Here is a 25,375-nt window from a genome sequence, read left to right on the forward strand (position 1 = left end):
ATGGCTGTCTGTGGATCACAATGAAACAAGGAAATACATCAGCTATTTCTGTAACTAAGAGCAAGAACAAGTGCATATACACTGGAACAGAATTCATGGAATACCTGGTTCCTGGACAATGCGACACTGTCACCCCTCTCGCTAGTGGAACAACCCATTGCTTGGCAGGTATATAGATACACTGCATTCACATATATGGTAATTCGATATCAGTATGGATAAACATTGTGGGTTAACGAACTTTGAAAGGGATGATAGTGGGTGCCCGACGCATGGGTCACTCTATCACTGATGTGGTACAGAACTTGCACTAACCACGATCGATCAACAGTATCAAGGATGTATCAGGAATACGCCATTTCGAGAATAATATCTCGTCATGGGCAGCACTGTGGGCAGAGGAAGTTGGTGGATGAACATGGCCATTGACGTCTCACATTGTTTCAGCCAACTGAAAAGCAACAGTGGCACAAATCACCGCAGATTTCAATGAGGGAGGTGCCAGAAACATCTTCACCAAGACCATCAGGCGATCGTTAGCCATACTAGGGTGGGAGCCACCAACCCACCAGAGTCCCATTGCTAACATCAAGACATAGGACTCCATGCCTCAACTGGGCAAAAGAACATCGGCACTGGACCTTGGACGACTGGAGATGGGTCTACTGGTCCAATGAGGCCTGTTTCCAGTTATTTTGAGCAGACTGAAAGGCGCATATCTGGCTGAAACTGCGAAGCTATGCACCCATCATGTCAACAAGGAACTGTTCAGGCAGGTAGACCGTCAGTAATGGACTGGGGCATGTTCACCTGCCACACGTTGGGACCTCTGGTATGTCTAGATGCATCTCTGAATGGTCCAGGTTTCATGTCCATCCTTGCAGACCATCTGCATCCCTTTATGGTCATCATGCACCAATAGGGCAATGAACTCTTCCAGCAAGACAATATAACTCCCCACACAGCCGTGGTGACTAGAACATGGTTCTAAGAGCATTCTGCAGATTTTATCACCATGGAATAGCCTTCCCCATTCACCAGACATGAAACCTGTGGAGCATCTTTGGGATGACGTGGAAAGGTCCGTTTGAGCTTTGAATCCTCCATCCAGGAATGCAACACAATTATGGACAGTGGTGCAGCAAGCATAGGTGAAAATACCTGTGGAACGCCTTCATGAACTAGTGGACTCAATGCCTCACCATGTGACTGCCCTTGTCCAGGCGAAAGGTGGGCCTACCCGTTACTAGGTAATGGGTAGGCCTACAAGTTCTGTGCACTCTGTGTATACTTGCACATACAGCAAGACCAGGAGCATAGTAAATAAAGGTTATCAAATACAGAAATTGTGGGGATAGCAGCAACAGTGGCAAATGATGCAAGAAAGGTAGCTTGTAAAGCATCAGCCCGGGGAAATGGGACCACTACACATTCTCCGTCCATACCCTCCTAGAATTTGTCTAGTTCTTCCTTAAATTTACTCAATTCATCCCCTTCCACAACAACAGATGGAAGCCTGTTCCAACAATTGACCACCCGCTGTCTCAAAGCAAACTTTCACACATCCTTCAAACAACCTTCCTCAACTAAAATCCAGACCTGACCTGTATGCAGTACTCAAGATGCAGCCTAACTGTGAACTAATACAAAGGGATAATCACCTCCTTATTCCTACTAGCAAAGTTTCTGTATATCATTAACAAAACCCCATGAGCTGTCCTGGCAGCATATCTGCACTGCTCAGAAAATTATGTCTGACTGCACAATTACATCAAAGTCTTTTTCATTCTCCACTATCCTGAATATAGTACCACACAGTTGATAAGTTACTCTGGAGTTACTGCTATCCAAGTGCAGTACCTTGCATTTGTTAATATTAAACTTCAACTGCCATTTCTCAATGGCGGTTGAAGTCGTCCCAATTTTCCTAATTTTGTTGCGGTAGTTCACTGCATTGTAGTAACCTATCAGATCGGTTAGACAAGACCACCCCTTGAAAACTCCATGCTATGATTGCAGTATAATTGAATGCTAACCAAAATGGTCCCGCAGCACTTCTTTAACCAGTGACACCATTGTTTTCCCCTGGAATAGCTAACCAGACTGTAATTACTCATATCACTTTTGAATTCCCCTTTAAGAACTGGGAATAAATTCACACATCTCCAGTCATAGGGACCTCCCCTAAATCCAAAGATGCTCTTGTAATTAGGGTTAAAAGCTTACTTACCTCCTTGCTGTGTTTTTTAAATATGACTGGATAGATCCCATTCACTTAAGGGGGATTTTTTTTTTAAGTTCAGTTTCAACAATTTCTCTTTCACTTACTATCAGTTATCAAAAAATGATTTAGCTCAGCATTGGAGTTTTGATAAACGTCTGACACCCCCCCCCACCCCCACACATTTAAAATTCCTCATGTGCAAATGTAGATGCAAAATATCTATTCAGTTTGTCAGCAACCCAAGCAGGATCATTAACAGTTAACTCATTGACATGAAGTAGCACAATGTGATTCAATCCCTGCCGTCTAGTCTTTACTTAAGTAAAGAAGTCTTTGCTGCTTTTCTTTGGATTCTTTACCAGAGACTTCTCATATTGCAAAACGAGAACGAGAATAGCCTGTACGGATGTACATTTTTGCCGGTCCTGGAACAGAGAAGTTTTTTCTGATTTATTTTCTGTTTTATTAACTTAAATTGGCATATTAACTTATTTTCTAGACTAGCTTTATATTCCTATTTACGATACTTAGTTTAAAGTAACTTAGATAGAGATTATGTAGGTATTACTTAGTATCGGAAAGGGTATCAAATCCACGTGTTTCCCGTTCGTAAATTGCCGCCATTATTACGCGACAATAGATAGCATAAGCTTAATATAGTATAGTATAGTACATAATATTGTCAATTAATCAGATAATTAATCTTGTTGAACTTCATTGTCAATTAAATTGTACTTTTAACTATACATATAACGACTTGGATTACGTAACATAAATAATTAGTACAAAATAAATAATTAATTAAAAACTTAACTTGATACGGAAGTTATATAAAGGAATTTCGTAGATAACACTCGATACTGAAACATAAATATAGCTTTATAACTGTGTTGAGATATAAGTTTAGGGTTTTAATTTTGTACTGAAATTGAAATTTTATTGAAATTAAATCGAAATCATGACTCTGACCAGAGCAGCAAAGCAAAAGGCTCAAGCTAATGGGAGTGCTGTGGCTCAGGGGAGAACTGAGAGGGGAGGGCAGTTGCCCTCTGAATCACAGCCTATTAAAATGCACTACTTGCTTGATGTTTGTGGAGCAGTCGAGTACGGAACATGATACTGCGATGGGGGATGTCTTTGTGTGTGCGCGATGCAAGGAGTGTAAGGAAATCAGGCAACAACTCAGCGTTGTTATGGGCCTATATGAGAGCTTGAAGGACAGGGTGGATGCCCTCGAAGGATTAAAAGTGAAGGGTCCATCAAGCTCTCAACTGGCCACACCAATGCCAGAGCTGGAACTTGGTCAACACACAACACAGCAGCAGCCCAAAAGGCAGAATGCGCTGGTCCCAAAGGAACTAGTAGTTGTTGGTGACTCTATTGTCAGGGAAATGGGAAACATGCTTTGTAAAAAGCATAGGTGGAACAGGACCAGGGTATGTCTGCCAGGGGCAAAGGTTGATGATGTTGTAGAGCGGATATCATCTTTTAAGGGCACAAAAGGTGATATAGTTGTACACGTTGGCACAAATGATATTAAGAGTAGGAGACCGGCGGAATTCCTTAACAAGTACAGGTCACTATTGAAAAAAAGCCGTGAACTAGGGTTGAATTTGAAAGTGTCTGCAATTCTGCCCAGACACGATAGGAGGGAGTATATGATGAGAGCCCTGTCGATCAATTCAGCCCTGGAAAGATTGTGCAAGGCTCAAGGGGTAGAATTTTTTTCAGCCTGGTCTGTACTTGTTAACAGGAGAGACTGCTTCTACAGGGATGGGATACACTTAAATAGAAAGGGTACAAGAATATTTACTGATGCTATTGAGGCAGTGTTAGGTGGGTCGGAAAACTGCTAGATTGGGGGGATACAAGGACTAATAGATTAACAGTAGCCACTGGCAGTGGTGAAAGTGATTTTTGCACTGCTTCTATTGGAATGAGCCACAGCCTGGAAAATAAGATGCAGGATATTTCAGAGACTGCTGAGAATCATTGGGGTACAAGTAAAAACATGGGTTGTGTTAGGGTAGCTAAGAAAAAGAATAGGTGCATGTATACTTGCATGTACACCAATGCTAGGAGTTTAGTAAATAAATTTGATGAATTTGAGGTATTGCTCAAAACATCAAAGGCAGATATTGTAGGGATTTCAGAGACATGGTGTCACACAGATATAAGTAATGCAGAACTGGAATTTGGGGAGTACAATGTCTACAGAAGGGATAGACAGGATAGGAAGGGAGGAGGGGTTATGCTATTAGTTAAGAAATACATAAAATCCAAGGAAGTGAAGCCAGTCGACATTGCTGGACAGAGCAGTGTCGAGTCAGTTTGGTGTTACATAAGCATTGGGAGATCAAAATTGAGAGTAGGAGTGTGCTATAGGCCTAATGAGTATAATAAGAAACTGTACAGAGAAATAGAGAGGGCCAGTAAATCAGAGAGTCTTATAATGGGGGATTTTAATTTCCCAGATATTGACTAGAATTTGGGGGCTGGTCACTCACACACTTAGCAAGGCTTTTGTGGATTTATTGGATGATTGTTTTCTACATCAGCATGTTCGGGAGACAACTAGAGGGAGTAATACTCTTGATTTGATTATCAGTAGTGATTCTTCATGCATTAAGAATCTGCAGTTAAATGAACCACTAGGTGGCAGTGATCACAGTGTGCTGAAGTGGGATTTACTCAAAGAGATAACTACCATTAGGGGTAAAGGGAAGGGTTATCGCTTTCGTAAAAGCAACTATGATGGACTGAGACAGTATTTAAATTCTATACAGTGGGACCAACTGATGATGGTATCAACAGCAAATTCAAAATGGGAAGCAATCAAAGAACTTATCTTGGAAGCTACTAGGCTTTACATACCAACTAAGAAATATTGTTCCAGGTTTAGGCCTAAGTGGATGTCAGATGAACTAATGAGACATATGGCAGAGAAGAAAAATGCATGGGATACATACAAATTAACAAGTGACACAGAAGCCTATGATAGATACAAGTTGATCTGTAACCAAGTTACAAAGAAGGTTAGGCAGGTGAAGGCAGACTACGAGAAATCTTTGGCAAGGAATGCAAAGAAAAACAGCAAAGAGTTCTTTACATATGTAAACTCTAGAAGGAAGGGGATGAATCAGATTGGTCCACTTGATATCAATGGGTCAACTGTTGATGATCCTGCTCCGGTAGCTAACAAACTAAATGAATATTTTGCATCGACATTCACACACGAGGAGTTATCCAGCGAGGGGAATGCCAGAGGTGTATTCAACTCTGGCAGTAAGCTAGAGAATCTTGTAATAACTGAGAGTAAAGTGGACAAGAAATTGTTGAAGATAAATACAAGAAAGGCACCCGGGGTGGATGGGATCTATCCAGTTATATTAAAGGAGGCAGCAAAGGAAGTAAGCAAACCCTTAGCCATAATTATGAGAGCTTCCTTGGACTCAGGGGAGGTACCCATAGACTGGAAATGTGCAAATGTGACCCCAATTCACAAAGGAGGATCAAAGGGCGACACAAGTAATTATAGACCTGTTAGTTTAACTTCTGTTCCCGGAAAATTAATGGAGGCACAGGTTAAAGAAGCACTGCAGGATCATCTAGACAACACTTCAGTCATAGCTCAGACACAGCATGGTTTTGTTAAGGGGAAGTCTTGCCTGACCAATTTGATTGGATACTATGATGCAGTCACAAAAGAACTGGACAAGGAATAACTTTGATATTATATACTTGGATCTTAGAAAGGCTTTTGATACTGTTGCACATGGAAGACTGCTGCACAAATTGGAGCAGTATGGCATTGGAGGCAAATTGCTGCTATGGATAAAGGGGTGGTGAGGGGGAGAAGACAGAGTGGTAATCAATGGACACTACTCATCGTGGACTAATGTTATTAGTGAAGTCCCTCAGGGTTTAGTATTGGGTCCATTATTGTTTTCTGTATTTATAAATGATATTGATGATGGTATATCAAGCTTAATGTCCAAGTTTGCAGACGATACGAAGGTTGGCAGGGTTGTCAAGGACACTACTGACACTATGCTACTGCAACAGGATCTGGAAAGGCTGAGCAGATGGGCTGAGAGGTGGCAAATGAAGTTTAACGTTGACAAATGTAAAGTACTACATATGGGAAACAGCAACCCCAGAGCAACGTATCAACTCTGCGGTACTACACTGACAGTGGTAGAGAATGAAAGGGACCTGGGGGTGGTTGTGCAGGCAGATATGAAGTTTTCTGAGCAGTGCAGACGGGCTGCAAGAGTAGCTCATGATGTATTGTCGATGATATATAGGAATTTTTCTAGCAGGGATAAGGAGGTGATTATTCCCTTGTATAAGGCAATGGTCAGGCCACATCTAGAGTACTGTGTACAGGTCTGAAGGCCTCATTTCAAGAAGGATGTGGAGATGCTGGAACGAGTACAGAGAATATTATGTTTGTGCAGTGTGTGTATGTTCTGTTGTTTCTGGCCACTTTGCCACTGGGAAGGTAATCAATCACCTGGAAAGCCTGTCCAGTGCTTGCCTACACCATGAGGAGGTGGGCAGCTAAAACTAAGCTTGGATTGTTGTAGATCCCACTTGCCTCATACTGAATGCCCAAAGTGACTTTTGGATCATTAAAAAATAATAATAAAATAAATACATCCTGGTATCCACTGGTGGAGTGCAGGACCAGTGGACACCTTTATCTCTACTAATATGTAAGAACAAATGATATTTGGGAACTTTACTGACGAAGTTCCTATATGTCATTGAGAAAACCCCATGAGCTGTCCAGCCTATCTGTGCTGCTACAATCTTAAGGTATATTGTACTCAAATGGTACATTACCCTTGGATTGGTGCTACTCAGATGAAAGACCTTTTACCAGATGCAAGACCATTTTCCATTATCAAACCTCAGCTGTAATTTTTCAGCTATCCAAATAGTTTATCTTAGTCTTGAAGTGGCATATCCTGATTACTTCATTAACTGCCCTAACTACCTTTGTATCATCAACAAACTTAGAAATTAAACTTTAAATGCATATATCAATAACATTAATGAATATTAGAAACAGTAAGTTGCCAAGAACCAGACTCTGTGGATCCCACTCATAATATTAATCCATGAGGTGCTGTGGTCATTTATAACTACTCCATAAGAGTAGTTATAGGGTAGCAACTTTCCCTTAATGACACATTGCTCTAATTTATATAATTGTGTGGGACTGTATTAAAAGCTTTACTAAAATCTAAGAAATGTCTTTACTGATGCCCTCATAGTAGCTAATTAGATTAATCAGGCATGATCTGTCCTTAAAGCTATACTATGGAATTCCTTAATTCCATACCCATCCAGATGATCTTGTATTGCATTCTTAACTAAGAACTCCATAATCTTCCCTAGTGTGTTGAATTCGAATAGGCAGGTCTATGGTTGCTAATTTCACCCTTGAGCTACCTTTGTGAATAGGACAGATGTTTATGCATCTCCAATCTGTTGCATATCTTCAGCCTTTTTCTGCTTTATTTAGTATAACTAGATAGATTCCATCAGTTTCTGGTGCCTTGTTCACTGTTAATTGTAATAACTTGGCTTCTAGTTCCTTCTCAACTCCCAATTGGTATTAGCTGGACCATTGGTACCCTCAATTTTTGCAGATGCAAAATATTATCTAGTTTATTGATAACCAGTTCAGGTTGATACTGTTTCCATATGTATCAGTTTGATCAGTATGGTTGATTCCTTTCCTCTTACTGCTGATATAAGTGAAGAAGTCCTTTTTACTGTTTTTCTTAGCTAAAGACTTATAATTTGCCTTAGCATGCTTAACTGTCTGCTGTGAGAGCTAAGCCTGTTATTATATATTTACAATAGTTAAATAAATATTAAATATAATAAATTTACTATTTATTGGTAAATATAAATACAATCAGGTGACTAATTTATATTTATTGTAGGATTCAGGGTCCACTGATAATTTATCAGTGGACCCTGAATAGATACTGAGGGATAATACATGGTTCTATAGTGCACTACATATACTGCTATCCCAATTTTTTTTACTTAAAGGTTAAGTAAAAGAAATTTCGTTAATAGCACACACAACAAAATTTCTTCAAAAGCTATCAGTAATTTTGGTGCACACTCTCAAAAAGGTTTGCTGGCCATGGTCTAGAGCAGGGGTTGGCAAATCTTTTTAAGGGTGCGTGCCAAAATTTACTAAATCCTTTTAAAAAACTACCCTTACATGCCCCTCAGAATTTTGCACAGTATATCATTATTTTTCACATAAATGTTTTCTTGACAAAAGCATAACAACAAAAAAAAAAATAAAAGAAATAAAAGACATTATTTCAAAGATGCTTTAATAAAGGTATTAAAATAAAATAATTTATAAAAGTAATTTTAGCTTACAGAACAAATTTAATATAAAATGATAAACTTCTCTTATATTATAAATATAAAACATCAAAAGGAAAGGAAAATAAGTATATTAAACATTAATGAGACTTCTGTTACTGCGTTATTGACTACAGATACTTTACATCAGGCTTATACTTTGTAATTTAGAGCTGTGCATGCAGCACTAGTTTCATCTGTAAGACTAAACTTAACAAAGTTCATCACTGAGAATGACTCAAAAGAATATGTCAATGAGAAAATTGTTAGTGATGCTGTTGCAAGATTTTTTTAAACAGACAAAAGTTTCAGGAATGGAATTCCAAACTTTTAATACCACATTTTCTGCAGTTTTCTTTGCTAATCCTGTGACTAATCATTTCCTTTCAATATTTTCTAAATCAGCTATGAAGTCGATAAATTTTTATCTCCAAATTGAGCTGCTCTGAAAGTCAATCAATTACATCTCAAAATCATCCAGGTCGATGCACTGAGACATTTTCAGGTTCAGTTCAGCTAGTCTTACACTGTCTGCAAACTTAATGAATTTTGCAGTTTATTCCAATTCTCTGAACTTAAACCCCAGGGGCTCACATCTGGTGAGTATGGGCTTGGCACACTCAGGGTCCTGAGCTGGATATCATCATTCTTCTCTTTCTTGGTGATTCCCTTCTACTTTCTACATCTCTCTCTCTCTCTCTCTCTCTCTCTCTCTCAGGGTAATTCAGAATTTTTTTTTTTTTTTTTTTGGCCGGTGCAGCATAAGCCTCAGGCTTCCTTGCACTATACAGCTAATAATAATAAAATAATAATAAATAAAGGGCAACAAGATTGGTGAATGGAACAAAGGGGTGCTCTTACGAAGAAAGGCTTAAGTTTTGCAAATTACAGTGTCTGGAGACTAGGCACCAGCGAGGTGATCTGATAGAGGTATATAAAGCCTTGAATGATTTGAGCATGCTCAATGCTGATGGGATTCTTCCTCTTGCTCAGAATAATCACCTGAGAGGGCATAAATTCAAATTGAGGAAAGACAGATGTAGGATAGACATGAGGAAATTTGCCTTTAGCCAGCGGGTGGTTGGTTGGTGGAACAGACCACCATTCCTTGTCGTGGAGGTTGATAGCCTGAATAAGTTTAAAGCTCAGCTGGACAGGTATTTCGAACGAACAGGGGGGTGAAGTGGAAGTGGTTATTTTTTATTTATTTTGGCTGATGCTGCATAAGCTTGCTTTCTTGCATCAAATGCCTCTACTAATGCTAATCTGCCTTAGCTTGCCTAACCTCCTTTGTGACTTGATTACAGACTAATTTATATCTATAGGCTTCTGAATCACCTGATAATTTATATGCATCCTATGCACTTTTCTTCTCTGTCACTTTTCTCAATAGTTTGTATGGCATTCATTTAGGTTTAAGCCTCGAACAGTATTTCTTCATTGGTATGAAACGCTTAGTAACTTCTATAATTACTTCCTTGACTGATTCCCATTTAGAATTTTCTGCTGGTAACATTGTCAGTTGATTCCAAATCAAAGAATTTAAATACTGTCTGAGATCACTGTAGTCAACCATATTAAAGTAAAAACCTTTACCTTTACAGTATTTATGTCTTTAATAAAATTCCACATTAGTACACTGTGATCACTGCCACTCAGTAGGTTTTTATTTGCAGAATTTTAATGCATGTAGAACCACTGCTGATATTCAAATGAAGAGTACTGATTCCTCTTTTTGCCTCTCTAACATGCTGGTAGAGAAAATAGTCATTCAAGAAATCTATGAAACTCTTGCTAGTGTATGAGTGAAAAAGGCATAAATTCCTACCAACATCTGGAAAGTTAAAATTCCTCATTATAAGACATTCTGATTTACTGGATCACTGTATTTCTCTGTATAGCTTCTTGATATACTCCTCACAATCATTAGGCCTATAACACACTCCTACTCTCAATTTTGTTTTTCCAGTGCTTATATCACACCAAACTGATTCAACATTGCACTGGTCGAATTTGATACATTGCTTTAGGTTTAATATGCTTCTTAACTAAGAGCATAACCTAAAGCAGTGTATCAAATCCGACCAGTGCAATGTTGAGTCAGTTTGGTAATGAGTACCTATAATGTCTCCATTTGAAGTACTTAATCAGTATAGTTTGGTTTTTTTTTTTAGGAGCATTAGCAACTAAGGCCATATTGCTCCAGGAATATGCAGTGGTCATTCCCTTGACCTTTCTGCATCCTCCGTATTTGGTGGTGACAGGCTCGAACCCCGGTCTAATCAAGAAGCGTGTGCTACGCACTGCTGCTCCTTCCCACCTGGCTACGGAGGCGCCAACCAGCATAGTCAGTCCTCGTATAACACGTGTTTACACTACACGAATTCGATCATACACGATTCTTAAATAGGGGAACGATATCTTATATAACACGAACCGAAGTCGCTTATGCACGATTCGCCTTTGTGTTTACAAGAAATGGCAGTCGAATGCAGAATCACCCCAACTGAACGCAACATGATAGGAATGAAGAAGAGATTCTGAAAATGTATTTGTTTTTTATATCAGTGAAGGGGAAACACATTTCACCATAATAACATAAAAACCAACACAATTCCAGTTATCCGTATAATCGCAAATGCAATTAGATCGAGTTTACTACAAGTTTATAACAGATTCCACTAGCAGAAACGCAACTGGAAATTGTTTTACTAGAAATGTGCTTTAATAAATTGTGAGGTGTTAATAGTGTATCTCTGCCTTTACGGTGTTGTTTATTCAGTTGCTACACGCATCTTTATGTGTATCAAGCGTGCCTTCTCGTTTTGTAATTGTGCTTTATTCCCTAAAAATGAGTAAAATACTTAAAAGGTGTGAAAAGGAAGTGTCCTGGTGAAGACAATGCAGATTCAGAGAGAAAAATAAAAGCAATATCGATAAACAGAGGTGGACTGGGTCAAAAATTCTTACCTGGGAAAATTTAGAGTGGCCTCATACTATGGTTTATGGCCAAAATCACACCGGCCTCCAGCCTACAGGGGTTTCCCCGGGAAGGCTTATGGCCAGTCCGCTTCTGTCGATAGAGAAAAAATATGAAATTGTGAAACGCTTTGAGCGAAATGAAAGACCGTGTGATACTGCACGTGCTACAGACCTAAATGACGCAACGCCGAGAATTACAAAAAATGAATGCAGAGAAAATAAAAACAACTTTCATAACAGGAACAACTCAAAGTGTAATTTTAATCCATTAGATTAAGACACAAAGAATTGGAAGAGATGGAACGGCCGTCATTTGTTTGGATAGAAAATCAAACAAAAAGTTTGCTTAGGATAGAAGTAAAAGCATTAGCAATATTTTATTACATTATAGTCGTAATAAAATACTTACGTATTACTTAAAATACTTAAGTAATTAAAATGCTTACGTATAATAATAAATAATCGTAATAAAATACTTACGTATTTTATTACGATTATTTATTGTGTTTGGTAATGTTTTGGTTACAAATGTGTGTTCAATCTTGGGTGATTGGCACCTAACCCTATTTTTCCCATAGGGCCTGTTGTTTATATTGCACGATTTTGCATTGCACGAGGGTTTCTAGGAACACAACTATCATGCTATACGAGGACTGACTGTACTTCAAATGCAGACGTACTTAATCTACTCATCAAGTTTATTTACAATGTTCTTGGCATTAGTGTACATGCAAATATACATGCACATGTTCTTACTGTTAGTTACCTCTACACAACCAATACATTCACTTGTTCCATGTTGCCCCCCACAAGGCCTGAAATCCTAGACACACCTTGCCTTCCAGGCTGTTGCATCTTCCAATAAAACCAGTGCAAGAGTTGCCTTCACCTCTGCTGCAGCTGTGGTTAATCTATTTGTCTGTATATCCTCAAACAGCAGTTCTCTGACCCACCTATCACTACCTCGATAGCATCATCAAATATTCTTGCACCTCTTCTATTTAAGTGTGTCCCATCCATGTAAAAAGAGTCTCTCCTGTTAATAAGCATAGACCATACTGAGAAATATTATACCCCATGAGCCTTGCACATTCACTCCATGGCTGAATTTATTGACAAGGCTCTCAAAATGTACTTCCTCCTATCGTGTCTGGGCAGAATTGCAGATACTTTAAAATTCAATCCTAACCCGTGCCTTTTTTCCCATTTCAAACACATGAAGTCACTCAGATGTACAGGATGAAAAATTTGAATATAAGGAGTACAATGTATATTGAAAGGAAAGATAAGACAGGAGGCATGCTGGGGTTATGCTCTTAGTTGAAAAGCACATAAAATCAAAGGCAGTGAATCCACTTGCATGGGTGGCCAGTGCAATGTTCAGTCAGTTGGGTGTGAAATAAACACTGAGTAAATAAAAATAAGAGTAGAAGTGTGTTATAGGCCAAATGACTGTCATGAGTAGAGCAAACATGTGTACAGAGAGTAGACAGGGTCATTAAATCAGAATGTCTTATAATGGATGATTTTAATTGTCCAGATATTGACTGAGAGTTAAGGGTTGGTCACTCTCACACTAGCAAGACGTTTGTGGATTTACTGGATGACTATTTTCCAAAACAGAATGAATGTTAGAGATGCAACAAGAGAGAGCAATATTCTTAATCTGATTATCAACAGTGATTCTTCATGAATTTAAAATCTGCAGATAAAAGAACTACTAGGTGGCAGTAATCACAGTTTCTGATGTGGGATTTCTTAAAGATATAATTACCATCAAAGATAAAGGGAAAGATTTTTGCTTTTGTAAAGGTGACTATAGTGGTCTCAGACTGTATTTAAATTTTATACAGTGGGACAAAATACAGTTGTTACCAACAAATTCTAAATCATTCAGGAAAATAATCACAGAGATGTTACTAGGCTTTTCATAACAACTAAGAAATACAGTTCAAGGAAAAGACCTAAATGGATGCCAGATGAACTAATGAGAAAGGTGGCAGAGAAGAAGAATGCATGTGATAGAGAAGCCTATGGCAGATATAAACTAGTCTGTAATTAAATCACAAAGGAGGGTAGGCAAGCCAAGGCAGATTACTACAAGTCTCTGGCAAAAAATGCCAAGAAAAGCAGCAAAGATTTCTTTGCTTATATTAAGAGTATAAGGAAAGGACTGAATCAGATTGGTCCACTTGATGTTGATGGTTTAACTGTTGATGATCCAGCTCAGGTTGTTGACAGGCAGAATAGGTATTTTCCATCTACAATTCATAGTTGAGGAATCCCAGAAGTTTATCACTCTCTGATAGGAAGATAAACAATTTTGTGATAACTGAGAGGAAAGTGGAAGGGAAATTGTTGAAGTCAAACATTAAAAAGGCACTTGGGGGGGGGGGATATAGGATCTATCTAATTATATTAACAGAGGCAGCAAAGGAAGTAAGCAAGCCGTTAGTCATAATTATGAGAGCATTTCTACATTCAGGGATGGTCCCTGTGGACTGGAGATGTGTGCGAACGTATTCCAAATTCACAATGGGAGATAAAAACAGTGACATGAGTACTTACAGATCTGTTAGCTTAACTTCTGACTGAAATAGTGACTACATTATTTTCAGGGAAAATAATGTAGTCACTATTTAAAGAAGTAATGCAGGACCATCTAGACAGGAGTGTAGATATACTTCATTCACAGCATGCATTTGTTGAGGAGTGATCTTGTCAGACCAATTATATTGGCTAATGTAATACAATGACAAAGGAACTGGATGAAAAAAATAATTTTGATATGTAATTAGATTTTAAGAAAGCTTTTGATACTGGTGCACATAAAACACTGCTGTACAAATTGAAGCATGGTGGCATAAATGGTATTTACCGTTATGGATAAAGGGATGGTTTTTGAGTGGGAGAAGGCAGAGAGTGGGATATCAATGGACACTGCTCTTTGTGGACTAATGTTATTAGCAGAATTGCACAGGGTTCGGTGTGGGACGATTGTTGTTTTCTGTATTTATTAACCCTGTAATATCAGGCTGAATGTCTTAGTTTCAAATGACACAAAGGTTGGCATGGTGGCTAGTGACAGTAATGAAAGTATGCTACTGCAATGAGACCTAGAAATATGCAGATGGGCTGAGAAAAGGCAACCGAAGTTTAACACTCACAAATGCATGGTACTGTAAGGGTAACAGTAATCCCAGAGTAATGTATAAATTTTGTGATAATACACTCAGGGTAGTGGAAAATGAAAAGGAATTGGGGGCAACTGTGTAGTCTGATAGATACTTCAAATAAAAAATAAAGTGTTTCAAAACATTCAAATTTTCTATATTTCTGGTTTCTAGTAATTTAAAAAACAGCTATGTATGTTCTTATAAATATTTTTTGTTTCTGGCTATGAGCACTATATGCATTGTAAAAATAAATTAAATTCATAGTGAAAATAGCTCTCTCTCTCTCTCTCTCTCTCTCTCTCTCTCCCCTCATATCCTCAATGGCGATTTTAATAATTACAGAACTCCATTAAAAAAAAAAAAAAAAAACACAGCAACAAATAGAAGTTTTTCAGTGAAAATTTCTATTCCATTCCAGTCATGGCTTCTCAATGTACTGTGGAAAGGGGGAGGGTCATTTTTTAAAACTTATTTCAACCTAAACGTTATTTTTTTGGTAATCACTTCATTTTTAAAAAATAAAGCAGTAGCAAATAACGCTTTTATCAAAACTTTTTCCTAGTCAAATTCACTCAAGGTACTTAAAAACAGAATATCTTATTATAGAAACTGTTATTATAGAAAAAAATAAATAAATGAATTTTATTTATTTATTTTTTATTATTGTTTTATTTATTTATTTTTATTTTTAATTTTTCAACCAAACTAGTAACTTTTGGAAATCACCACAGTGCCAACAGTGCTTTTTACAAAAATGTTATTTTTGTTTTAATTAAAGTTCCCCCCCCCCCCCCAACTCAACTAGATTACACTTTTAGAAACTGTAAAAAGTAGTAAATAAAGAGTATTTGTCAATTTTTTCTTTTCTTCAATTAAAATATAAAATTATTAAAAATAATTTTATTTTTGATAATTTTATGTGTGTGTGTGTGTGTGTGTGTGTGTGTGGTATGGGTGTTTAATGGCGCACAAGCTTCTGTGGCTATATTGCACCTATTCATAGGTATGTTGAAAAGATAAAATAAATAATTAATGTGAAGACGGTTCAATCTCATTTCATGCCAGAAACTAATCAGAGTCGCTTATACATTCCTATTTGTTTCAAATAACAGAAAAGTTCATTAATATTGGCATTTTCACCAATGATATCATTTAATGTTATCCGTTCACGGAAATTAGCCAGAGAATGAAATATTGAAGTTCGATGTTGTTGATAATGTGGACAGTCAATCAAAATATGTTTGACTGTTAGATGCTCAGAGCACTGTGAACAAAGAGGAGGATCATCGCCTGTGAGTAGATGGAGGTGAGTCAGATGAGTATGTCCTATTCTAATCCGCGCGAGTACCACTTCTTCTCGCCGAACTGTCTGAATGCATGAGTACCAAAATTTTGGGTCCTGTTTTAACTGGAACAGTTTGTTATTTGTTTGTTTATGCCATAGCTCTGTCCATTGTGCATGAAATGCTGTTTGAATTATAATATTATAATCAAAAACTGAAATAAAGGCAGAGGTTAAGTCTACTGTTGATGGATTTTTAGCCGAAATATCAGCCAACTCGTTCCCTTTGATGCCTGAATGTGCTGGAATCCAGCAAAAGTTCACTCGTTGCTGGCGATCTTCGATTTTCAACAGCAAATACTTGATTTGATTTAGTATAGGGTTATAAGAGAAATTCTGCATTGCTCTAATTGAGCTGAGAGAGTCGGTGTAAATTAAATATTTTGCAGATGGGTGAAGAGTCAAATTTTCTAGAGCTAATTGAATTGCATATAATTCCGCTGAAAAGCTGCTGCACTCAGGTGGAAGAGAGGCTGATATGATAGCAGAGGGAAACACTGCTGCTGCTCCAACAGTTGAATGAGATTTGGAACCATCAGTATATATCGGTAAGAAGTCAAAACAGTTTTGAATATGGCTAGCATGGAGTTGCTGCACATTCAGATTTGGTAGACGATTCTTTCCCCATTGGAGAAAATAATTATCACAGGCTGGTTGAGGAAATGGGGTCCATGGTGGGCAAGAATAATTCTTTCTGTGCTGCCTACTCTGGAGAGGAACATTCCAATTTTGTGCTATTTCAAGGAGCCGTAGGCCTGCTGGGCGTATTTTATTTGGTTTATTTCTATAGAGATTGGGAAATGATGGATTAAAGAGATATGGTTGTATGGGGTGCGGAGAACAGTTTCGTATTCTGACTGCATATTTAAGTAGTAACATTTTTCTGCGGAGGTAAAGAGGGGGCTCATGGGCTTCAATATATAGACTATAGGTTGGTGATGTCCTATAAGCACCAAGAGCAATCCTCAGTGCATTGTGTTGTACAGGATCGAGCCAGCATAATACACTCTTTCGAGCAGAATCATAAACTGGGGCACCGTAATCTAACCGAGATCTAATCAGTGCTCTATATAAGAGCAGCAAAGTTGTACGATCTGCTCCCCAAGACTGGGCAGATAGAGCTCTAAGTATGTTCAGCTTTTTCAGACAGGTAATACGTATTACTTTAATGTGCTCAAGGAAATTTAACTTGCTGTCTAATATTAATCCCAAGAATCTAATATTGTTGGTAATTGGGATGCTGGAATTTGATATCCGGAGTTCAGGGTCTATATGTGATTTGCGTTGGTTACAAAAGTGGATAGCAACTGTTTTCTGATGGGAAAGCCGATATCCATTGAACTCAGCCCATTTTTGAATTTTATTGAGGGACATTTGCAATTGCCGTTCTATAGATCTCATGTTCTGAGAGTGGCAAAAAATGGAGAGATCGTCAGCATAAAGATAGGCTTCTACAGTATTTGGAAGTTCTTTGGAAATGGAATCAATTCTAAGGGCAAATAGGGTTGTGCTCAAAACCGACCCCTGTGGTACTCCTTCTTCCTGCAAGAATGTAGAAGAAAGGGAGTTTTGGTATCGAACTTGGAAAGAGTGGATCTGGAGGAAGTTCCTAATGAATATAGGCAGGTTGCCTTGTAGACCAAGATTATGTAGGTCACTGAGAATGCCATACCGCCAGGTAGTATTGAATGCCTTTTCTATATCAATGGAGACCATGACAAGGTGTTCATTTTTCACAAAGGCATTGCGAATTTCAGATTCGGCCTTGATCATCAGATCTAGAGAGGACCTATTTTTTCGAAAGCCATGTTGAAAATTACTCAATAGTTGTTCAGTTTCAATGATCCAGCTGAGTCGACTGTGGATCATTTTTTCAAGAATTTTACCAAGGCAACTTGACAGAGAGATTGGCCTGTAACTATTAGGACTGGAAGGATCTTTTCCAGGTTTCAAAAAGGGCAAAACTGTAGCATGGCGCCAAGATGTTGGATAAATATTTTCCAGGAAGATCCGGTTAAAGAAAACTAGCAGCATTTGTAAGTTTTGCTCATCGAGATGCTTCAGCATTACATAATATATGCCATCTGGCCCAGCTGCACTGTTTCTCGTTGTTTTTATGGCTTGTAAAAGTTCACAATATTCAAGGGGCTGATTATACGGAAGTGATAGTGAGGTTCTAAAGTTAATGGGCCTCTGTTCGGTGGAGGTCTTAAATTTTTGGAATTTCGGAGTGTAATTTGATACAGCAGAGACTTCGGCAAAGGTTTTACCCAAGGCATTCGCTATATCTAGAGGACCAGAGAGTTCTTGTCCATTGTATGAAAGAATTGGGGAAGGGATGATTGGAAACTTCCCAGAAAGCTGTCTAATTTTCTTCCATATTAATCTGGAGTCGGTATTTCTGTTGATAGTACATGCAAACCGAGTCCAAGAATCTTTCTTGGCTTGCCTGTGAATGAACCACGCTTTTGCCCTTAGCTTCTTGTAGCTAATTAAATTAGCTGTTGTCGGAAATCGACGGAATAAATTGAATGCTTTATTTTTTTCCTTCTTTGCTTTCGTGCACTCTTCGTTCCACCAGTAGTTGAAGTGCCGTCGGGTTGGGGGGTTAGATAATGGAATTGAGTATTTTGCTGCAACTAAAAGACTGGATGTGATATAATCGGTTACTTTATCTATAGGTTGTAGCTGAATAGTTTCTTTGTCCAGAATGATTGCTGATTGAAATTTGGCCCATTTGGCTTTAGAAAATTTACATTTTCTGCAGGGTTGGTCTAATGGTAGTTGTGTAGTGAGCAGGTTACAGACAATTGGAAAATGGTCACTTCCCATTGGATCATCCATAGCGGACCACTGAATGACTGGAAACAGTATCGGAGAACAAATCGAGAGGTCAATTGCAGAGGTCTGTCCAGTAGGTAACTGTATATGGGTGTGTGTACCAGTATTAAGAATGGTAAGGTTTTGTTTATCTAGTAGAGTTTCAATCAGTCGGCCCTGTCTATCTAATTTAGAGGATCCACATAAAGGGTGGTGGCCATTGAAATCCCCTAGCAAGCAGACTGGTGAGGGTAGCTGTACTAAAAGTTCTTCAATATCTTTGAAAGAGTAGGTATTGTTTGGTGGGAGATAGACTGAGACTAGCGTAAATGCAATCTCAGCAATCAGACGCACAGCAACGGCTTCAATTTTGATTTGAAGAATGATTTGACTAGCAGGGATCTTTGAGTTAATCAAAATAGCTACACCACCACGAGCAGAGTCAGATTTATTCCGATCTCTTCGGTAGACTGAGTAGTTTTTTATAGAAACAGAAATTTTAGCAGTTAAATAGGTTTCCTGCAGACAGAAACCCACTGGAGAGTAGCGTCTAATTAAGTACTGAATGTCATCAATGTGGCCTCTAAAGCCTCTACAATTCCACTGTAAAATATAAGGCATTATTTGAGTTTAGAAGAAGCTGTACCTGACGTGGCTGTCTTGTGGCGTTCTGGCTTTGGTTTATTTCTTTTTGGAAAGGTGGGGCGACCTGTGTACATATCTTCTTCTTCTTCTTCTGCAAATATTTCAAGAATCGGATCTTCCTGTTTAGATGGGTATTCTTGATCCATTGATGTTTCCTGAATACTCTGTTTTGAAGTTGAACTGGGATTATTTGGTGTAGTAGCAATCATTGGCGAATGAGGAGATTTTGCTGGAATCGTAAGAGGCGTATTACTTGCTTGATCTGAGTGCTTCTGGATATTGGACTGTTGCTGAGAAAGAACAGCTCGAGCCCAGTCGGAGATTGATATGTTGGATGGAACAGTAACATCAGTTTGCGTGGCTATTGTTTGATATTTTTTTGCAATACTGGCATAGCTACGGTTAGATATACTGGGTGCAATTAATTTTCTTGCTTCCTGATAAGTAACTTTGTTTTCGACTTTATATTTTACAATTTTTTTCTCCATTTTCCACTTCTCACATGTTTTAGAGTAAGCAGGATGGTTACCCTTGCAATTAGGACAAGTCATTTCTTTTGCCGAACAGTCGTTTTGACTGTGAACAGAAGATCCACAGTTGGGACAAGCTGGGTTCCCTCTGCATGCCGTCTGAGAATGGCCATACTTTTGCCATTTGTAGCATCTCAACGGATTAGGAATATAAGGACGAATGCGACAGAGTAGATATCCTGCTTTTACTGTTGAGGGTAGATTTGGACTGCTAAAGGTGAGAATGATACTTCTGGTGGGTGTGAGTTTGGTTTGGTTTGGTTTTTAATGGCGCATTGGCAGCTAAGGCCATAATGTGCCAAGACAAATTTAAAATCTTATTAAACATTTTGGTGGCAAAGGCTACCACGTCAAACAATTAATTATTATGTTTAAAGAGGTATAAAAGTAAAAGCATAAAACTTAGATCTTTGTATAAACATTAATAAATTGTAAAAAGTTAAAAACGTCAGACATATTGTCTCTGTCACATATTATCTGACTGAGTGTAAATGGCTCAGTCAAATTATTAAAATCAGTAAAATACAAGCGTCGTGCTTCAATAAAAACAGGACATTCTACAAAAATGTGATTGACGGTTAAAATTATGTTACATATCTCGCACATAGGTGGGTCATCCGCCCTCAGCAAGTAGGAATGCGTTAGATGACTATGACCTATGCGGAGCCGAGCAAGAACAACTTCCTCTCTTCGGTCCCTGCGTAGACTGGACTGCCATTGCGCAATTACAGGCTTAATACGATGTAATTTATTTGTGGCCTGTCCGTGCCAAGAATCTTGCCATTGGGAGAGTAATTTAGAACGTATTATTTGCCTGTAGTGTATAGGGGACTGATTATCCAGTGAAATGGCTGATTTGGCAGCGGCATCAGCTGATTCATTTCCCCGGATCCCAATGTGGCTTGGGATCCAACAAAAGCGAATATCATAATCCAATTCTATGAGAGAAAAAAGAATCTGCCGGATCCTGGACAGGATCGGATGAGGGTTAAAACTCACCGATACCAGAGCCTGTAACGCGCTTGATGAATCACAATAAATCACATACCTCTGGTAGTCGCGATTTTTAATGTTTGTTGTTTGTTTGTTATTTGGTTTTTAGGAGCATTAGCAACTAAGGCCATATTGCTCCGGGAGATGCGGTGGTCATTTCCTGACCTTTCCGCATCTTCCGTATTTGGTGGTGACGGGCTCGAACCCCGGTCTAATCAAGAAGCGTGTGCTACGCACCGCTGCTCCTTCCCACCTGGCTACGGAGGCGCCCACGATTTTTAATGTGATCTAGGGCTGATTGTATTGCATGCAACTCAGCAGTATAGATGCTAGTTTCTTGTGGGATCTTATAGGATAATGTTTTGTGAGGGAGCACAACAGCAGATCCCACATGACATTCTAACTTTGAGCCATCTGTATAGATTGGCAGAAAGTCAGAATACTGCTGTCTATGTGATGCAAAGAGTTGCTGGTAGACAGATGGCGGTGTCGTAGCCTTCTCCCAGATCTTAAGGGAGAAGTCGCAGGTTGGAAAATAAGCATGCCAGGGTGGAAAGAATTGCCTTGGTGACTGGGCAACGTTGTCTACCGACAAGTTGAGCTCATTCAGCAGCCCTTGAATGCGAATACCAAAAGGTTTGTTGGCAGTCCGACGGGTGTTGTAGAGGTTTTCCCAGCGCGGCTCAAAAACGGATGGCCAAGTGGGATGATCTTGCAGGGATTTTAATTTGAAGGCGTACTGTAAGGACAACTGCTTACGTCGAAGAGACAGAGATGGTTCATTTGCTTCAACATAAAGGCTTTGTACAGGAGATGTGCGAAATGCTCCAGTGGCTGTCCGGATGGCTTGATGGTGGATTGGATCTAACCACCGAAGTGCACTATCTCTAGCAGAACCATAAACCTGAGACCCATAGTCGAGTTTGGAACGGACAAGTGCTCGGTAAAGGCGAAGAAGGGTAGAACGATCTGCGCCCCATGAAGTTGATGAAAGGGCACGAAGGATGTTAAGCCCTTTGACACATCTTGTCCTCAGCTGACGAATGTGTTGTAAAAATGTCAGCTTTTTGTCGAAAATAAGTCCAAGGAATTTGAATTCTGCTACAACTGGGATGTTATTTTGCCCAAGCCTTAATTCTGGGTCAGGATGAAGATTACGTTTGCGACAGAAGTGTACACAAACGGTCTTCTGTGATGAAAATCTGAACCCATTAGCCAAAGACCAAGCTGTGAGACGATCAATGGTTTTCTGCAGTTGCCTTTCAATGACCCTCATATTGCATGAATTGCAAAATATAGCAAAGTCGTCTACATAGAGGGCATTGTTTACAGTGGGTGGAAGTTGTTCTGTGATAGAGTTTATTTTGATTGCGAAAAGCGTAACACTTAGAACGGATCCTTGTGGGACTCCCTCTTCCTGAGAGAAAACTCGAGAGAGGGTGGATCCTAAACGGACTTGAAACTGGCGATTCGAAAGAAAGTTTTTAATAAAAACAGGAAGGTTACCTCTAAGACCAAAGTTATAGAGGTCTTTTAAAATTCCAAATCGCCAGGCTGTGTCGTACGCTTTTTCAATATCAAAGAAAACTGCTACCAAATGCTCGGATTTAATAAAAGCATCACGAATGGACGTTTCCAATCGGATTAAATGATCCAGAGTGGATCTATTTCTTCGGAAGCCGCACTGTGTCCTGGAAAGCAGACCATTTGTTTCTAAATACCATACGAGGCGTGCATTAACCATTCTTTCCAGGACTTTGCACAAACAGCTTGTCAGAGCAATAGGACAATAATTACTTGGATTGCTAGGATCCTTTCCTGGTTTTGGGAAGGCAAGAACGATTGCTTTCCGCCAGGAGTCCGGAAATTGTTTATTAAGAAAAATTCTGTTAAACAGAATTAAAAGGTGATCCTTACATTGTGGTGTGAGGTGTTTTATCATTTCGTAGTGGATGTCATCGGGCCCTACAGCACTTTCGTGCGTGAGAAAGAGTGCAGCATTTAACTCCTCCTGTGAAAAGGGCTTGTTATACGATTCAAGCCCTTTTGAATAGAAGTTCAGGGGGTTTTTCTCATTTTTCTCTTTCAGGGCCAAAAACTCTGCGGGAAAAGATGTTATTGCAGATATTTTTGCAAATGTTTCCCCTAGAGTATTTGCTACTGCAGTTCGATCTGCAATTGGACATCCATTATGCTCGAGGATCACAGAAGGGCATGGTGGATATTTTGTGGGTGTGAGTATATTGTCCCTTTTAGTCATGATTCTTTTGACAGCAATTACATTTTGTTCATTTAGCTCTTCTTTAATTTCTTCTTCTGTCACATTCAAAAGGTCCCAACTAGATATAACACCCTTAGATGTATTTAGGGTTGCATGGGCTTTACTGGAATTTTTGCAAAGTTTGTCACTTTCAGGAGTTTTTCAGAATGCCTGCAGTTGACAGTTTCTACTAGTAAGTCCCCCGATTGCAATCTCTTAACCATCTTGGGAGACCCTGCAATACTTTCCAAGTGTTTTTGGATAAGAAAGGGGGATAGCTTACTAAGAGGCTGTTCTGATAATGAATGCATTATTAAAAATGCAGGAAACTCGGTCGCAGAGGAAATGGTTTTTAACCTCTTTGCTTGTGAAGAGTCATGTTCCTGTTCTGTGTCTAGCCGACTGCTTGTCGGTTGTAAAGAAGGAAACATATTTTGTTCCATTTTGGCTCCTTTTAGCCCCTGGCAGATGAACTTTTCTGCCAAGGTTACCGGCCCCGCCACGGGGAGGCAGGAGCAGTGCCTGGAGTGACCAAGCGAAATTAGTAGGAGTTAGTCTATTAAATATGAAAAATAAAGAAAGGTTATTTTCCTTCCTTGCTCTCTACCAGTACTTTTGATTAAAGAGCTACTAAACAAAAGGATTTCTCAACGAGAGGAACATAAAAGAGAACGCAGAATTCACCAATGAAAAAGTTGCAGTGAAAGCACAAAGAGAAATCGCTCAGTCAATCGCTTGGCACCCGGGGCCTGATAATTTTATATCTAAAAATATACATATATGATTTTTGATAATTTTATATCTAAAAATATAAATATACATTAATATTAAGAGACTCCGAACAAGAACAAGCTTTCGCTGTTCTTTCATAGACAGACAGAACCGCTGCTAACACCGAGCAAGTTGCTTGGTGTTGGCAGAATTACTGTGGCAAAAGGGCTGGAGAAATAAAGCAATAAAGAAATACAAGCAGACAACTGAGGCTGCATAAGCATAACAAACAGCATGCAGATTGGATTATAATGTATGTAAAGTAAAATAGGAGGTAGGTAGAATAGAATAAACTGAGGGGGGAGAGAGAGAGAGAGAGAGAGAGAGAGAGAGAGAGAGAGAGAGAGAGAGAGAAGTACAACAGAAGGAAAATATATCTAAAATTTACATAAAAGGCAAATGTAGCCAAGATTACGAGCCAATAAATAAAAATTTTAGACTGTCGCCCACCATGAGGGCACTACAGCCAAAAATTGTGACATATCATGACAAAATAAAAAAGCCAACCACAAAAGTACAACAAATAAATGAAGAATGATGAATAAATAAAACAACTAAAAATAGAAAACTAGACTACTGTTGAGTCCAATCTCACCAGAGACTGGACAATACTGCATATTGTCCAGTCTCTGGTCTCCAGTCACTGCATATGGTGAAGTGGAAGTGGGTTTTTTTTTTTTGGCTGATGCTGCATAAGCTTGCTTTCTTGCATCAAATGCCTCTACTAATGCTAATGCTAATGCATATCAAAAAGCAATGCAAATTACTGCAACAGAAAATGACTGACAAACAAAGGTCAGTCCACCAAAGCAATAGACCCACACCATGGAGGCCCTAATGCAGTAAAGAAATAAAACCGAGAAAGCTTAATAAGCACTTACAAAATGTAAAACCAGACAGCCAATGAACAGAGCAAGGTATAGATATGAAACTGAATATAGATGGCAGCATGAGCAGTGCAGAGAAACGAACACTCACTACAGGCATGTAACATAAACATTAAAATTAGTAGACTTATGATCAAGAACAAAGGGTTTGTTAGTTTGTTATTTGGGTTTTTACGAGCATTAGCAACTAAGGCCATATTGCTCCGGGATATGCGGTGGTCATTCCCTGACCTTTCCGCATCCTTCGTATTTGGTGGTGACGGGCTCGAACCCCGGTCTAATCAAGAAGCGTGTGCTACGCACTGCTGCTCCTTCCCACCTGGCTACGGAGGCACTCAAGAAC

The 25,375-nt window shown here is 39.0% G+C and overlaps 1 protein-coding gene across 3 annotated transcripts in view; it reads right to left on the reverse strand.

Annotated features, from left to right (window-relative positions):
- Positions 1 to 25,375, reverse strand: part of Graf (GTPase regulator associated with FAK) — a 537,792-nt gene that overhangs the window by 227,720 nt on the left and 284,697 nt on the right. The window lies entirely within an intron of this gene.

Source organism: Mastigoproctus giganteus, chromosome 8 (genome assembly GCF_048544385.1).
Source record: "Mastigoproctus giganteus isolate SK-2022 chromosome 8, ASM4854438v1, whole genome shotgun sequence".
NCBI classification, from domain to species: Eukaryota; Metazoa; Arthropoda; class Arachnida; order Uropygi; family Thelyphonidae; genus Mastigoproctus; species Mastigoproctus giganteus.